The following is an 18,604-nucleotide window of genomic DNA, read 5'->3' as shown; positions in this document are numbered from 1 at the left end:
AGAATTGGAATATTTAAACTTAAAAATTTTTTATCAGATTAGTTCATTTGTCAATATTAAATATACATTATTAATATATGTCATTATTAAATATAAACTCCATGTTTTACATGATTGTATATACTACATATAATTTTAAATTAATATTATGTGTTTTTATATAATTCATCTGAAGTGGAGTAAACTACCTGGAGTTCATAACTAGGTTTTGGCATCAATGTCTTTTAACATAACTTGTTATGAATATTAACTGAATGAAAATAACTATATTTTCTATTTGTCTTTTAATAATTTTATCTTAGGGACTTTAACATAGCAAGGCACTTTTGCAAATATTGTAATAAAACGTGTATTATAGATAGGAATTCAGCTTTTGAATCAGCATATAACTTACATTAGTTTTTTAGGCCAAATGTTATTTTTCTTTTTCTAAATCTTTGAGATGTAATGTTAGGTCATTTATTTGTTGACTGTCCATTCTTTAATGAATGAACTCAATGCCATGAACTTTCTTATTAGCATGGCCTTCATAGTTTCCCAGAGATTTTGATATGTGTTTCGGTGTTCTCATTTACCTCTAAGTATTTTTTTTTATTTTATCCCTGATTTCTTCTGCTACCCATTCATCATTCAATAGCATATGATTTAGTCTCCAGGGCTTAGCATAGCTTCTATTTTTTTTATTTTATTTTTGATTTCTAATTTCATTCTATTGTGATTTGATAGAATGCAGAATAGTATTGTTATTTTTTTAAATTTTCTAAGAGTTGCTTTACAGCCTAAGATATGGTCTATTTTAGAGAGGGATCCTTGTGCTGCTGAGAAGAAAATGTATTCACTCCATGATGGATGAGACATTCTATATATGACAATTAAGTCTAAATTATTGATTGTATTATTATTCAGTTCTATAGTTTCTTTGTTTAATTTTTGTTTAGAAGATCTGTCCAGTATTGAGAGAGTTGTATTAAAGTTACCTATTATTATTATGTTGTCATCTACTTGATTCTTAAAATAAAGAAGGGATTTTCCATGTACAAAGATGCTGAGTTGTTTGTGGCATAAATATTCATGATTGTTATGTCATGCTGATGTATATTTAATTCCCTTCAGCAATATGAAATGTCTTTCTTTGTCCCTTCTGACTAACTTTGCTTGAAGTCCACTTTATTAGATAAAAGGATGAAAACCCCTTCTTGTTTACATGATCCACATGAGTGATGTCAAGGTTGCTATTGAGATACGATTTGTATTCCTGGTCATTTTGGTTTATTCCTGGTTTTTAATTTGATTAATTTCTCCTTTGATTTACTATTCTTTTAGTATTATTATGCCATTTGTTTGCTTTCACTTTTTTTTTCCCATTCCATCCTCATGTAATATTTTGTTGAGAATGTTCTATTGGGCAGGGTTTCTACTTATGAGTTCTCTTAACTTTTGTTTATCATGCAAGGTTTTTATTTCATCTTCAAATAGGCAGCTTAATTTTGCTGTATATAAAATTCTTGGCTGACATCCATTTTCTTTCAGAGCTTGTTCCAGGACCATCTAACATTGAGGGTCTGGTTTGAAAAATCAGCTGAGATTGAATTGGTTTTCTCCATATGTAATCTGATATTTTTCTATTGCAGCATTTAAATTCTATCCTTGTTTAGTATTTTAGTCATTCTCATTAAAATGTGCTTTGGTGTAAATCTATTGTAATTTTGTACATTTGGTACCCTGTAAGCATCTTTTATTTGACTTTCCATTTCATTTTTTTAAAATAGGGTGACTTTATTTCCACTTTTTACAGTCCCTAGTATTGCATGTGATAAGAATTATTATCTCTAAAAACACAAAAATATTTCAAGAAAGCATGTTATAATATAGTACATATAAACAATAGTTTGGCAGAATTTTATCAACTCTGGTAGTTCATACTCCCCCCCAAAATCCAAAATTTTAAAATTCAAAAATAACCATTAGCTTTATTTAACATATGTTACACCTTAACATTTAAAATATCATGCTGTAGTTAAATATATCACCAAAAACACTGTATACAAATAAAATATTACACAAAATATATTTAAGAAAATGTTTTGGTCTTTGATCTGAACAGTAAATAAAAACACAAACACTTCTACACTGAGACAGGGAAGCGATCACTACTCAGAATAATAATTTTGCATAAGCAACATGTGAAAATATGGCAAGAATAGAATCCCGGAGTTTTAAACTGACAGACCAGGTAAGAAAAAGCCTACAACTTCAAACCTTTCACTTCCAAGTTCAAAAGTCACTATGCTTTCCTGATCCACAGTGAAAATTCATAAACCCATATGGTTGTCAGGGGCAATCCAATTTCCAGTTGGCCATTATGAAAGCATAATCATTATTTTCAACAATACTAAAATCAGATAATTATTATGATACCACCTAGCAAACCAAACACAAGAAAAATTAAACTCACTCTCTCCTCATTATGACCATGAGACCACAAGAAGATAAACTGGATGTGTCACACATGATTCTCATTTTGTGAAATTAACTGACTAAATTAACACAAGAGAATACTGTTGGGGTGGCAGGAAATTTTGACTGAAGTCCATTTTGTAGATAATTTAAAAAATTCACCAAAATTTCATGAAAATAAATATAATCCCATTTCACAAAACCACTGAGTCACGAATAACAAAGTCGTGGTAGCCATTAGGTTCCTAAACACCCAAATTACAGATAAATCCATCATGATAATGGAAGTAGGAATAATATATAGCAGAACAAAATAAAAATAACTTACAATGATCACATTCTAGGAACTTACAATTTCAGATGAGAAGGGAGGATAAATTAGAAAATAATGACCACTACCTAGTAGGAAAGTTCAGAACCAATCATCCCTCCATATTCTCCATTAAAATTATCATCATCTGCTTTCCCTAGTCACAAAAGTACCAAACTAAAGCATTTGGAGGGTCTCACATGGACACTATCTTTAAAGGTAATTCTGATGGTTTAACACAGAAATTACCCTAATGCGAGAAAACAACATGGGAACTAGGGAAGATATGTCTTTCTATGTAAAATTTAGCCTGAATATATTTTAGCATTTTAAATGAGCACTTTGCAACCGAGACCAAATATCAATCATCTCTTGAGGTTTTCTACTATGTACTAACATCAGATCTACATAAGAACAGATGTTATTCTTGTTTTTCTCCTCAATATCAAATGTCCTGAAACCTTTGCGTTTCTCTGGAATGAGACCAAGTTTCTGAAGGCACATTCCAGTATAAACGTCATCAATGGGGTAGAGATGGACCTGGTCAGTTATGTTGTACAGCCTCAGAGCCAGGTGGCCAGAATAGGGGAATCCCCTTCCCCCTGCATAAAGAATGTAGACCCCAGAGAAAAACACCTCTGGGATGTAGTACTTCAGTTTCTTATTTCGATGAGGACCAGTATTGTGGATCACATCACCTATAAACAGATCTTTGGCTTTGTGCTTGGGAAAGCTATTCAAGTAATTCAGAATGTGATGAGTGTTCACAAAAACATCATCATCATCACCCTTAAAAACAAACTAAGTGTCTGGGCAGGAAGTGCTCACCCACCTGAGAAATAGCACTTCCTTTAGAGACAGGTTGAAGAAAGTGTCTCTATAGTTCTGCATAAGAATGTCTTGGTGCTTCTCACTCTCAAATTTCAGCATGTCAGAAAGGTCAGGGTGGTTGTCCTCTGGGGGAGTCTGGCCCAGCAAGAAGACGCATACCACTGTCTGGTTCCCCTGGTTGGTTTATTTGCCCCAGGACTCCCGAATTGCTTGCCTTCTGGCGAAATGTGGAGTGAGGGACTTAATTGCCAGCAACAAGAAGGGCTTCTTTGCACTTTATTTGGTTGATCTGTAACCAGTGAATAATTTCGACATCTCAAATATGGGAGAAAGTCTTTAAATCTGCTGGCAAATTATTAAAATCTGTCACAACTGACATGACCCTCAGGTCAGGTTTACAATAATTCAGATGCCTTATATTTGGCGACCCATACACATCCCCTGTCTGGTTGGCCAACATGCTCAAAATGGGATTGTACCTCTTGTTCAGCTCTTCTTGTTCTCTGTTCCAGTACGCCTGGGGAGGTAAGCTAGATATCTTCCAGAACTTTTCTTTGGGTTTTATTACTTCTCCATTAACATTTTTTTTTCTTGCCTGCTGCTTTTGGAGACTTCCACAATCAAATAAATGAAGGCATTTGCCATTATCAGGATACCCAACAACTTTATTCTTCAACATGCAACACTCATTTCTCATATCTTGTCCAGGAGCAGCTCCAGCTCGGCAGGACGGGGGCGGGAGATCTTGGCCTCATCCAGGTCCCAGCTGCTCTGTGCAGCTCAGCCCAGCAATGGACACTGCTCACGCTCCATGAGCCCATGAGCGTCGCCAGGGACTATTGGCCTGTCACACCCATTTCATTCTTTAGGTTTGAGAAATAGTCTGATATTTCTTTGTACAGATTGTGCATTTATATTTATTTGTATCTCCACAATTTTATATATCCCAATAAAATTTAAATTTGGTCTTTTCATCTTATTCCATTATTTTTGGAAGTTCTGTTCATGATTTCTTATCATTTTCTCTGTGTGGTCAATTTTATTTTCAAGATTATATATTTTATTTTGTTTTCATTGCTTGAGGTTCTGTCTTCCAAGTGGTCTAGTTTGTTGGTGTTATTTTCCATTGAATTTTTTCATTTGTTTTATTGATTCCTTCATTTTGTAGATTTCTGGTTGACTTCTTTCCAGAATAACTATTTCTTTATTAAAATGATCTTTCACCTTCTAAAATTTATCGTGTGTGTGTGTGTGTGTGTGTGTGTGTGCGCGCGTGCGCGCGCGCGCGCGCGCGGTGCTAGCAATCAAACCCAGGGCCTTGTGAATGCAAGGCAAGCACTCTACAAACTGAGTTATATCCCCAGCACCATCACCTCCTAGAATTTATCTCTGATTTCATTTCTTACATCCTCCTTTATGTTGTAGATCAGTTTAACCAAGTTATTCTGAATGCCTTCTCTGACATTTCTTCTACTGTACTGTTCTATTATTGCAGCATCTTGGTTTGTTTGGAGCACTTTATTTCCTTATTTTTTAAATGTTGTTTATGTACCTTCCCTTTTAGCTATGTGGATCTGAGGCAGTACAGTTTCTGCCCTGTAGACTTACAGTATCCCTGAAGGTTTCCAGTAACTCGCCTTTAAGTAGGAGATCAATATTAACAGCATCTAATACAAATAATATACAGCTTTAAACCAAATAGATCCTATCAAGATGCCTAACAGTTTTATCACAATACACAGAAATGATGTGTTTAATAATTATCTATAATATAAACAGTAAGTTTGCAAAAGTGGCTTACAATTTCAAATGGTGGACAAAGAAAGAACAGAAGTGGTGTAGAATGTGATGTTTATGAGGAAGGAGAAGAGAGGATAAAAAATATTATAGGAGGAGTGAAAGAGGAATAAATTGGCTGTTAGCAGAAGAAAAAGAATCCAAGGAAATAGATAAGTGAAAAAAAAAAAATATGAAATAAATAAATAAATATTTTTAAAAATTAAAGATAAAAGAACCACAACAAAACTGTAATATACTATTCAGACATATCATTCCTCAGTGAACTGAGACATATAAATTACTTGGTTTCAAAAATGAAATAGATGTGAGAAAAAAGAAAAAAAAAGATCTCCATGAAAAATTGAACTATTGGAACTTCCCTTCTCAGCAGATAGGTAGAGTTGTCTGGAGTTTGATGGTAGCTCTCAGTATGGTGAGGGTTTCTAGGGTGAGAGGGTTAGACTTTGAAGCAGAACTCCTGGAGGTGTGGTAGAGCAATTGCTGGCCCATGTTGGAAGACTTCACCCCAGGAATCTCTTTTGTGTTCCACTCCTGTGGTTTAGGAGCCTGATCTTAGCTTCTTACTCTGCCTGTGAATCCCACAATTCCTGGTCTCTGATTTAGTGTTCAAACTTGATCTCTCCTGCCCCTGCCCTTTTGAATTTCTGGGCAGTCATCTCTCTCCCCAGGGGTCCTGAGGGCTGGGCACCTGAACCTGTGTGTCTGTCATGGAGAACTTTTCTGTATGGGTCAGGTTGGCCTAACAGAATGAGTGATGGGCAGGGTTTGGTGCTATAGAGGGGTTAGAAGACTGGGTGTTAGGGATCCAGAGGTTCCTGTTGGGTGCTGGGCTGATGCTGCATCTGGCCAGACCCTGATCAGTGGATGTGGAATTGGGGAAGGGGTTGGGGACCCCATCTATCCCCTCAAGCTTCATGACTCCCGGAGCTGGGGAAAGTCCAGCTTTCTCCAGCCTCTGCAACCTGTGTTTCCCCTGGTAAAAATGCTCCTAGATTCTGACTTTCCACTGGATTGCTAGGCTTAGATAGGCTCATGCAGACTTAGATGCAAATGGCCTCTTATAAGCTGCAATCCCAAATTGGCTCTTGGATTGCAAATAATATACAACTATCAAGATGTCTAACAGTTTTGTCACAATACACAGATATGATGTATTTAATAATTATCTACAATATAAACATTAAGTTTGCAAAAGTGGTTTACAATTTCAAATGGTGGAAAAAAAGAGAACAGTTTATCTCTATGGAGATAAACTCTGGTAGAGAGGCTCTTTATATATATATATATATATATATATATATATATATATATATATATATATATATATATGACTAATGAGTCAAGCTCAAGCAGTCCATGGTTTTGCGTTTGGCTAGGACAGACTGACCCTTCAGTTTCCCGATTTTTCACTCTAAGCCTCAGGAAGATGTGATATGCCCTCTGTTTGTGTTCCCAGTAGCCTAGCTAAGAGAAATGCTGTCTTGCAATATTCTGCCATTTTTCTCCTCTTGCCAAATGTTATTATAGGTAGTGTTTCTTGCAATATATACAATATACAAATAGAAGACATTTATGTTTTTTCTACATAAATGATCACTATATTAAGTCTAAATTAGGTCAAATGACCTATTAATAGTAGGTCAGATTGGCAAAAGATCAATTCTTTAGAATGGAAGAACAGGCTGGCTGATTTGTCTTAAACTCTTAGCATTAAAATTAGGTTTGGATGAATTAAGTTCAATAAAAATTGTCTTTCTGTCTTTTTACTTATTTAGATGAAAGTATACCACACATCAATTGCAGAAGTTACTTTTTTCTAGCCATTTCAATTTGAGTCTATATTTCATTCAAAAAAGAATAAATTATTCCAGTAAATATTCTTGTCAGTCAGAATCAGGAAATACTCTGTTCAGAAATGTCAGTTTTCCTGAATATATTTAGAATAGAGTTAGAAGTAGCAACAAAAGTTTTAAATGCCTGTCATCTGCTATGACAAGTTAAATCTTCAGTATTTCACATTACAAAATAAAGTCTGAAATTCACTTGCACATTCTACAGTAGGTAGAAAAACACAGAGGTAACAATAGTCTTCTGATGGATAACAAAGGATGAACTGCAATCACAAATAATTAAATAGATTATTTCTGTTTTGTTCCTCAGTGGGGGGGGGGGGGCACAAAGAATACACTTCCTAGTTAGATGTTAGCAACTCATGAATTTTCAGCACTGACTTTAATGGGATGATTTGACATGTTTATTGGTTTGACTAGGTTGACATTTTTGATATTGACTTATGTTTTCAGTAATAACAAATATACTTTAAAATCAGGAAAGAGTAGAGAGGAGGAAAAGGGGTAAGGTAACACTGGGAAATGATGCTGACCAAATTATATTTTTATATTGGGTACATGTATGAATATGTAACAATGAATCCCAAATCATTCACAACTATAAAGGGACCTATATAAATATGAAAAGAATCAGAAGTTTTGTACACTCTATTTTCTAATATTTGATATTTTAATATGTTTAAATGGGTTTTCACATTTTTAGACAAGTATAATAAATCTATAATTATACCTAATTACACAATTATTTTCTCAAATATCTAATGCTCTCAGAAGGATTTTCTCCTCCTCCTCCTCCTCCTCCTCCTCCTCCTCCTCCTCCTTCTTCTTCTTTTTCCAGGTTGATTTATACATCATTGTTTGTATATAATACGTTTGCTTTGCTTATTCTATTTATCTGCTTGCAGACACTTTGGTGGATTTCATCTCTGGCTCTTGTGCATAGTGGTGCATAACCGTGGGAATACAAATATTTCTACAAGATCCTGACTCAGTTATTTTGATGTATAAGTAGAAGTGGAATTGTTGGATCATATGATAGTTTTATGTTTAAATTTCTGAATAATTTCTATGCTGTTTTCTACAGCTGCTGCACCATTTACATTCTATCCTTCAGTGCACAAGCATTCCACATCTTTGTCAAAACTCATTGTTTTCTGTGTTTAATAATGGCCATCCTCCCAGGTATGAGGTAAAATCTCCCTAAGGTTTTGATTTTTATTTCCCTGATAATTATAATGTGCATAACTTCAAAAATTTTAGTGTTTTTGATTTATACATTTTCCCAGGGAATACTTGTAATCATACTCTGATGTGTGGAAGTATATTTTTCATTTCATAATAGAATGATTGAAACTTATAAAGGTACACAGCTTGCCAAAACTACATTTAATAAATGAAGGAAACACAGTAAAAGATTTAGGAGTCTTAATCTAAAGTTAGTATTTTTAAACAGTATGTTGTACAATTTATAAGGTATAATATAAAATCCTAGCTCCCTGTGTATAGAGTTATTTTTTCTTGTAGTTATAGGTTCAAGTAATTGGCTCATTTTATGTTCAAAAAAATTTCAAAAACTATGAGCTATATTAAGGTACTCTTGCTAGGGCTGATGTCCCCATTACATTAATTCTTAGAAATGTACAGATTAATTTTTTTAAAATAACCTGTTTTGAGGTGAATTGTGTCTATTAACCTGGGTTTTACATTTGAAAACTGCCTCAACTCATCTGGTTCAAAATTATAGTAAACATTTTTTTTTAAGTTGGAGACTTTAGTCTAAACCAAGTATGATGGTTAAGCAACTCCACCTTATCTTCTTTTGAGATTCAAATGGCTATAGAACAGTGGGGAAAAGACATCTTAGAACTATCTTTTATCAATAAAGTCTCTCAAGTGGTTGCTTCAGTTAACAATAATCATTTAAACAATATATAAGTCTCATTCTTTTAGGTAGAAAATTGAAATATATGGTCTCTGATATACCTTCCAATTTGCAATCTTTACAAACATGATCATATTTCATACATACAAACAAAACCCTTCCTACACCCACATTGCATTAAGAACGAATATCTTGTAACCAGGAAATATTACATAATAGAGTACATTTCCTTGGAAACAGTCACATATGTATCCAAAAATATGCTATAATCAAACAAATGATTCACAAGCCAGCTTCTGGATCCTTAATGATCACTTTACTATTAATGGAGGAGAATAATCCTTATGTTACAGACTCACTAGTCTGAAAAATAAGGGAAGTCAATATTTATTAGAAAACAAAAGAACCATACCAAAAGATACTTCTAAATAACTTTAAATAAATTATTACCTTACAGTTAAAAAAAACCTTCCACATAAGTTCCATTGTAGACAAAATAATTGGAACACATTATTAACTCAGAAAATCTTTTTTTAATACCCTGAAAGTAATATAAGGAAATGTTTTTATTGTGCTACTTCTTTTTCTAGTTCTGATACTCTCAATATATACTATTACTGACATAAACTCAAGAATTCAAGATTAAAGGCAGCTAATTGCTTCACAATATTGTATATAGAAAGAAAGACCAAGTAGATCTGAACTTTCAAAAAATATAAAATAGAATGTGTAACAAAATTATTTTGGGAAAATTGATATTTTTTTCTTTATACTAGAAATACCAAAAAAATCGTTCCACATTATTTTACTTTCTTCTCCAATTGCATGTTTAATTAAAATGCCTTCCAACAATATGTATGGGAAAAACTCTAAGACATAGGTACATAAACGCTCTCTTCCTAAGTTTGATGTTTAGTGACCAGACAAGTATGATGTTGGTCTCTGATCGCGTGAAGTCAATGAATAAAACAGATATAATTAACAAGGCTTAAGCCAAGATGACCCAGCAAAAATGTACCATTAACTAAGCTATAAGTCTCCCTTCTTCCAAAAAGGAAAAAAGAAAAGAAAGAAGAAAGTCCTCTTAAGCATACAAAATTCCAAGGAACTTCCAATATTCAGCTCCGGGGCACATAGGGATGAAGTGAGCCATCTGAAAAGGCTGGAGTGGTCCAAATGATAACAGCTGTCCAAATATCAGGAGAAATAACCTATCTTCAGTGACAAGGATGGAAACAGAATCCAGGCTTCTTAAACATGTAATGGCAAGTCCAGGAAGGTGCCTGGGTATAATCCAGAAATGTTAGTTATTTCAGAGGACCATTCTTAAAAATAAAAAATAAAAATACAAAATGACTCCATGCTACACAAAGGGAAGTCTACACCATAATGTTCCAAAGTGCCTTTTCCAACTATCAATAACAATGAAGTTGATTCCAAAGAACTGAAAGAACATGAGGAAGACTTCATAGAAATAGCTCAAGCAAACAGTGAGTGTACCTTCATGCACTATAGCAGATATGGCAAAGACAACCAACATGGCAGCAGACTTGAACCTCTTCAATAAAAATGTTCTTGTAGGCATAGTAGTATAGTCAGTCATGGACCACCACATTCCAGGTCCATAATAGCATATGATGTAAAGTTTCAACAACCCTTATAAAACATCCCACCACCAATAGCAGAAAATCACAGCAAAAGCATTGATCCAGCAGTGCAGAAACACAAAAGAGCAAGGAAAAGTTATCAGCACATCTGGCAAGATGGAGTTAAATACACACAGGACCAGAACATGGGCAATGAAGGCTCCTGTTTGATTTTCTGAAACAAGGTGGTGCAGAGTCTTTCTAAGATGTAGTACACATAAAACAACACAAAACCTGGGCAAATACAATGGAAGTTCTGGGATTGCTGTTATGGTAGATAAGGATAGTACAAGTACTGTCTTACTTCTTGTACAAGAAGCACAAGTATTGGTTGAATGTGGATATTGGACCATGCTCTACTTCTTAGATGAAAGCAGTACCCAAGGAACATTCTTTCTGACAAATGAGTGAGTCTTCATTATCAAATGAATCTGTTCAAGTATAACAAAGAACTGAGAAGCTGGTGGTAGTGTATATGCTAATACAACATAAGTTGGTCCAAAACCTATAATTCCAAACTGGAAGACCATAAAAAGCAAGCCATGGACAAGGCAATCGATCCCTCATTGGATGAGAACTCTTGCTGTAGCCATTGGCCCAACATTGAAACAGAAAATAGTGGATTGAAATTATATGCAGGAACATGATACACCATGTCCAAACAACAGTAGGAAATTTACCAAAAGCATAATGCAGGAGATTAAACTCAAGTTCCAGCTTTCCTTCATCAATGAAATCTACCATGAGTGTGCTGAGGATAGAGAAAGAGGAGGGAAATAAACATGTGGTATATTGCTCTGACGCGGTCAATTTCAAAGAGCTCATTTTAAAAGAGATCTCCTTGCAATGAAAATTTTTACTTGTTCTGGAGATGCTCTGAGATTTTTAGCTCTCTGATTGTTTTTTATTTCTTCAAGAATTGAAAGAGTTGTGAGGACACACCCACCATTGTCTAATGATGGAGAATTTTCAATGAGATTGTTCACAAAATCATCAAAGTGACTCTCAACATCCTTCATAAAAAGTGGCTATAATTTCTCTGCTTCTGCTGCCAACTGCCTCTTTTTAGCTATCAATTGTTTTATTCATTTCAATCATTTCTATGTATCTCTAGGGAATACTTTGTAGAGTTTCTCTGGTATTCATCTTTCTCATATTTTTCACTGGACTTGGACAGCCAGTTTCTAGGAAACACCTTATCTTTATTCACCATTGATTTGTGTTGGGAGTGGTGATTGAATTATGAGTCTTGAACTCTCCTGTGACAGATGCTTCTGAGGGAGGGTTAGGGTGAGGGCTAGGGTTAGGATTAGTTAGTACTGGATAATCTATTTTATATAGATAATGTTTATTATACTCCCCTATGGCTTAAAATCAGCTGACAAGTTAGTATTTTAAAATATCTTGGGACTGGGGTTGTGGCTCAGTGGTAGAGCACTTGCCTAGCATGTGTGAGGCCCTGGGTTTGAGTCTCAGTACCACATATAAATAAAATAAAGGCACATTTAAAACTAAAATAAATATATACTTTAGAAAAATAAAATATCTTAAATGGTGGGATGGATGAAAAATAGAGATAAATATAAATATTTTAAAAAGAGGATTAAGAAATTACTTTTGTATTATTCTGTTTAAAATATATATATATATATATATATATATATATATATATATAGAGAGAGAGAGAGAGAGAGAGAGAGAGAGAGAGAGAGAGAGAGAGATTGATTCAAGTTGACCTAGAGTTTGATGATGATGTCAAAGAGCATAATATGAAGCTGAAATGGCTAAAAGGGACTCAGTCTTCTATCTCACTTATTGTGTCCTAGACAGACCCTGCCCTTATTTTATGTTTAATCTAGCAGGGGACAGAGTCTTTTAAAGTTCTTTATTTGTAGACAGTGAACAAGTGTGAAGTATATCAAGAAGTCTAATTGGAAAAAAAATGGGTGATCAAGATAATTATAATTGTTGAAATCACATATTTTCAAAGTTTATTAATATAAAGAGATTGTGGATTAAGCAGTAGGGTTCTGCATATCATGAAGAAAGCATCATAATTTTTCAAAGGACCTAGTGTGAGAGGAAAGAGCACACCTAGAAACAATGAGACAATAACCAACTAAAATTCAACTGGTTGAATAATCATTAGCTTAAATACTCTATCATATAGATAGTTATTATTGCTTAGTGTTTGAAACATTAGGTGACTCTATAATTTACTGGTTAAGTTTATTTTCTGGCTATGTGTATGTAAGTATATACATACACACACATACACACACACACACACACACATATATATATATATAACACCTATGTATACACATACTATGTACACACATGTACACACACATTATATTCTCAACAAATAGATAATGTGTGATGAATTTAATATGTGACTTTTGGTTGCTTTACCTTTCCTCTCTTTTGTTAATATGTGAACAATATTAAAATTAACTGCTGAAATTTTATAATTGTAAAGCTATTTTGAAGTTACCAAATCTAAGTCTTTTAATTTCTTAGCAAGTTACTTTTAAGGGAAATAAATACGATTCTTACATTTAGATGAATTGGCATATTTGAATTTTTCAATTCAGGAAAGTGAAAATGACACCATGAATAACTTATATTCTACATATCTAAATACTTATGAAACTTTGTGATGACAATGGAAAAGAAAATGTAGCACTAAAAATTCATTTCATTTAGTTGAAGTAATTTTTTTTGAAATTGCAAAAATGTAATATCATATCCTAAGAAGGAGAACAAATTAAATGGCTTTAGTGTTGTATAAATGCCTTTTATTTGTTTCTAAAGAGAAGCGTAAAGAAGATATAATATTAGTGTTGTGACTATTACAAACTAGAGATTTTTATTTTCAAAATAGAAAAAGTTATTCTGCCCTTTTAAAGAGAGTAGTGCTTTTCTTTTTCTATACAAATTCTGATTAGCACTGGAAATATTTAATACATTATGTAGCATGAACTAAATGAGTGGAACATCTCCCCTAAAGTGCAAGTGCAGTAGGAGGTAATTAGAGCTCAACATGATATTCATTGCTAATGATCCTCCACTGAGATTTGAGGTTGATAGGCATTATTTCAAGTTTTCCAATCATGGCTTAGTTATGCAGCTTTATGAATTATTCTTTAAACAAAACAGCTTTATCTGAAAACAGCAAATATATATTTCTTTCTGGCTTCAGTAGGACATGAAGTCATCAAACCAAATTCCTAGATGGGAAGAAGGTGAAGTATAGGAAAGCTGCATTCCAATTCACACTGTAGCTCAGGACCAAAGCAGTGGGTGTACTGCTTCTCAGTAAGATGGGTGAAAGAGGGAATTCACTAAAGTTTAATATTGGACATTCAAAGTGGCTTAAGAACTCAGAAATTTGGGTACAGTAAAAGAAGTAGAAAGAATATATTGGAGCCTATCCAGCTGCTATTCTGGAACTGATTCACCACAAATGGAGGGAAAACACATTTGGTATGGAAATATCTTAGAGCAAATAAGCTGCCTGAACTTAGCTGATCCAAGGCTGCACTGGGCACTGAAACTTCAAAATCTACTCTGTATACAGAGAGCTGAAGCAGAGCCATCATTGGGTGAAGGTGCTGCAGCTATGAAAGCCAGAAGATTAGAGCAAACACAGATACAATATCCTGGCAGGTGCCTACTGGGCGACTTAGAGAGCGCCTGGTAGAATGAGTGAAACAGGTGCAGAGTAGACTTCACTGAGGGGTATTCAAGTCAAGGACCAAGGGGAGGCCGACTCCTTTGTCCTTTGAGACTGGAAGCTCATGTGACCAGCCAAAGTGGGTCAGTAGTCTGCACAGATGGAGAATATACTTGGGGATGAAGCCCAGGAAATTTTTGCTAATGAAAAGCAGTTATTGGACAACTGACCCCCTGCTCCATGACTGGAATTCTTTGGAGGCTCATGAAAATGAGACTGGCATCAGAGATCAGTTACTGTAAAACCTTAGAACCATCTAATCTCTCCCAAGCAGACACCACTCAACAAAGTTCCAAGTCCTTGTTAGACCTAAGTCCAACCTGCTGGAACTCGCTTCAGAGAACTCTGCAGAAGCTTTATCTTGGGAGTGCATTGACCTGGTTTTAGAGAACAAAACTCCAACTCCAATACTTTCTAATCCATTCTGCTTCATACTAGTAAGAAGAAAAGCTGAGTTTTATGTCAAATAGCTTCAGTGTTGGACCAGTCCAACTGGAAGCTCATTCAGTAACACAAAACAGGAAGGGGTTAACAACTCCCAACTCTTGCTCTAACAGTAGATAACTCAAGAAGAATTGGACAGACACACATCAAAAGTGACCACCCAGTAGTATGCTGTTTTTAAGTTTTTTGGGTGTAGACCAAGGAGAGGGATAGGTGGGTCAAATGGTGGTTCCGTTCCTAATTTTCCAAGAAATCTCCATGCTGCTTTCCATATTGGCTGCAGCAATTTGCAGTTCCACCAGCAGTGTATGAGCATGCCTTTTCCCCCACATCCTCTACAACACTTATTGTTGTTTGCATAATAGCTGCCATTCTGACCGGAGTGAGATGAAATCTTACAGTGGTATTGATTTGCATTTCTCTAATTTTTAGTGATGATTAACATTTTTTACATATCTGTTTGATTGATTGTATATCATCTTTTGATAAGTGTCTGTTCAGGTCCTTGGCCCATTTATTAATAGGGCCATATCAATGTTTTTATAGCCACACAATTCACAATAGCTAAGCAGTGGAACCAACTTAAATGCACTTAAATAGATGGATGGATTAAAAAAAAATATGGCATATATACACAATGGAATATTACTCAGCAATAAAAAAAGAATAAAATCATGGCATTTGTAGGTAAATTGATAGAGTTAGAGAAGATAATGTTAAGTGAAACCAAATGCTGATTGTTTTCTTTGATATAAGGAGGCTGATTCATAGTGGGATAGGAAGAGGGAGCATGGTAGGAATAGACAAACTCTAGATAGGGCAGAGGGGTTGGAGAGAAAGGAGGGGGATATGGGGTTATAAATGATGGTGAAATGTGATGATCATTATTATCCAAAGTACAGGTATGAAGACATAAATTGGTGTGAACATACTTTGTATACAGCCAGAGATATGAAAAATTGTGCTCTATATGTGTAATAAGAATTGTAACGTATTCTGCTGTCATATATAAATTTTAAAAAGCAAAGAAAAGAAAGTGACCACCCAATCTGGTCAACTATTTTGACCACATCATTGAATACAGTTCCTTTACTTTTCATAAGGAATTCTATTCTTTTCACTTAACTAACTATATTTTTACTATTTTTTCAGAACTAATTGACTTATATTACTCCTGCTCTCACCATTAATGCCGATGCAAATATTAATGTTGTGGATGAAATAGTTGACACCTGCTCTTCACTTCAAAGGTAGATGTATTTCATGGTTATTGTTTTTACTTTTGATAATCAATAAACCCATTCCTGATTTTTAGTGGTAATTAATTTTGAAGAAACTGAGTATTTACTTTAATGCTGTATGTTGTTTGCAATGGTTTTTACTATTATTTATTTCACCCTCTTCTAAGAAGTGATGGGAAACTCTGGGGACACTAAGTTTATAGGTTAGAGACAGCTGCTGAACTGAACCCAAACAACAGACAGCATGCCTTGGCCCTCATACAAATTAATGACACTTCATCTTCAGTTACACTTTAATACAAAGAATAGAAGAGACAAAAACAAAACTATCAGACCATGTAATTCCCAGCCCATTCAACTTGGGGTAATGATTAATATACTAGACAATATATAGACACCTATTTCAAATTCCTGATCTAGTTCACAGGTACTGCTGTTAAATGCTGACCCCACCATTTCTAAATAGGTGCCAAATAGTATTATAAATGTCAAAGTAGACAATGACATTTAAGAGGGGCCACAAAGAAATTGGAACACTTCAATATCAAGAGTAGAGATCCTGCTGCCAAGAAATATGTATCAACCAAGCAACAGTAAATGCCACTCCATACACAATCTATTCCATTTGAGCCCTGACATTATTCCAATTCAAAGAAGTGAGGAAAGAAAAGCCCCAACCCAAAACCAAAGACCCAATGAGGAACAGTCAGAGAGGATCTCATGTCCCAACTCATGGCATCTATTCACATATCAAAAACAGAGAGAAGTTCCAGAAAAAATAAGATAGTTACACACAAAAGGACATGTGTAAAAAAGAAGTAGGGGAATCCACCTCAATTGATGCACAAGTTCAAGACCTCTGAAAACACAAGGAACAGACAAACAAATCTCCTCCCTAAATCCACAATCCCCCAACAAAAAATTCCACTGATAGTGAGGTGGACAAAATCCCAGAGAAGAATTACAAAATCTGATTATTAAAATGTTCAATGAACCAAAAGAAGATCTAAGGAAGAAATTAAGAGGTAAATTACAGGAGATGAAAGACCACTTTCTATGTCTAACATAGAAAATAAATAAAAAAGAATATTAAAAGTTTCAGGAGAAAAACAGGAGGCCACATGTAGAGGCAAACCAATAAGTCTCACTTTTGATTTCTCAGTTCACACCCTAAAATTAAGGAGGGCCTGGAATGAGATATTTCAAGTCCTAAAAGAAAACAACTGCCAGCCAAAGGGTACTAAGCTCAGTTTCATATTCAAGGGGGAAGAAATTAAAGCTTACCTTGAAAAGAATACACTAAAATGAAAGAAGGAAAGAAGGAAAAAAGTAAGAAGGAAGGAAGGAAGGAAGGAAGGAAGGAAGGGAAGGAAGGAAGGAAGGAAGGAAGGAAGGAAGGAAGGAAGGAAGGAAGGAAGGAAGGAAGGAAGGAATTCATGAGCACAAAATAGAACTACAATGAATACTCAAAGATAAAATGCATGCACACAAAGGAACTAAAAAACAATTCCTAAAACTCCCAAACAGAGGAAATTCAACATAAGAAAACCCCACTCAATTAGAATTGAGACAGGATAACATACAGCAAAAGACCAAAATGGCAAGAAACCATAAATAACTATCCATTCTAAAGCTGAATACTAATGGTCTCAACTCTCTAAGTAAAAGACACTGAATAACAGAATGGAACAAAAATCAACAGCCAACTATTTGCTGTTTAGAAGAGACTCATAGGAAAAGATATCCACAGGCTGAAGGTAAAAGGATGAAAAAAAAATCCATGCATACAGACTCCTAAAAGAAAGAGGAATAGCTATTCTCATGTCTGACTAAGCAGATTTTAAGCAAAAATTAATCAGAATTAATCCTAATAAAGGGAATGATTCAACAAGAAATATAACAATAATAAACATTTATTCCTCAAATTTCAACATACATGATTACATAAAAATATTCTTTATGACTTTAAATCCCAGATAGATCCTAACACAATAATACTGACTGGTTTTAACACACCCTTATTACCTGTAGATAGTTCATCAAAACATAAAATCAATAAAAAAAATATCTCCAACCCAAATAGCACTGTAAGTCAATTGCACCTAACAGATGCATGTAGACAAATATTCTACCCCATAACAGCTGAATGTACCTTCCTGTCAGTTCCACATGAAACTTTTCTCAAATCATATTCTAGGCCACAATGCAAATCTTAGCAAATACAAGCCAATTGATCTAATCCCATCTATCCAATCAGATCATGATGAAATAAAGTTATAAATCAGAAAAAAAATAAGAGAATCCACATAAACACTTAGCGATAGGACAATATTCTCTTAAATGAAGAATATGTCAAAGAAGAAATGAAAATGGTAATCAAGAAATCCTTAGAAATGAACAAGAA

General features: G+C 34.5%; 2 pseudogenes; both read right to left on the bottom strand.

The window, feature by feature from the left end:
• Nucleotides 1-3,088: 3,088 nt before the first annotated feature.
• LOC114102100 (N-acetyllactosaminide beta-1,3-N-acetylglucosaminyltransferase 2-like) lies at nt 3,089-4,288 on the bottom strand (annotated as a pseudogene).
• A 6,059-nt stretch (nt 4,289-10,347) lies between these two features.
• LOC114102083 (sterol O-acyltransferase 1-like) lies at nt 10,348-11,989 on the bottom strand (annotated as a pseudogene).
• Nucleotides 11,990-18,604: the final 6,615 nt, after the last annotated feature.

This window comes from Marmota flaviventris, chromosome 7 (assembly GCF_047511675.1).
Source record: "Marmota flaviventris isolate mMarFla1 chromosome 7, mMarFla1.hap1, whole genome shotgun sequence".
NCBI classification, from domain to species: Eukaryota; Metazoa; Chordata; class Mammalia; order Rodentia; family Sciuridae; genus Marmota; species Marmota flaviventris.
This window is presented reverse-complemented; position numbering and strand designations above follow the sequence as displayed.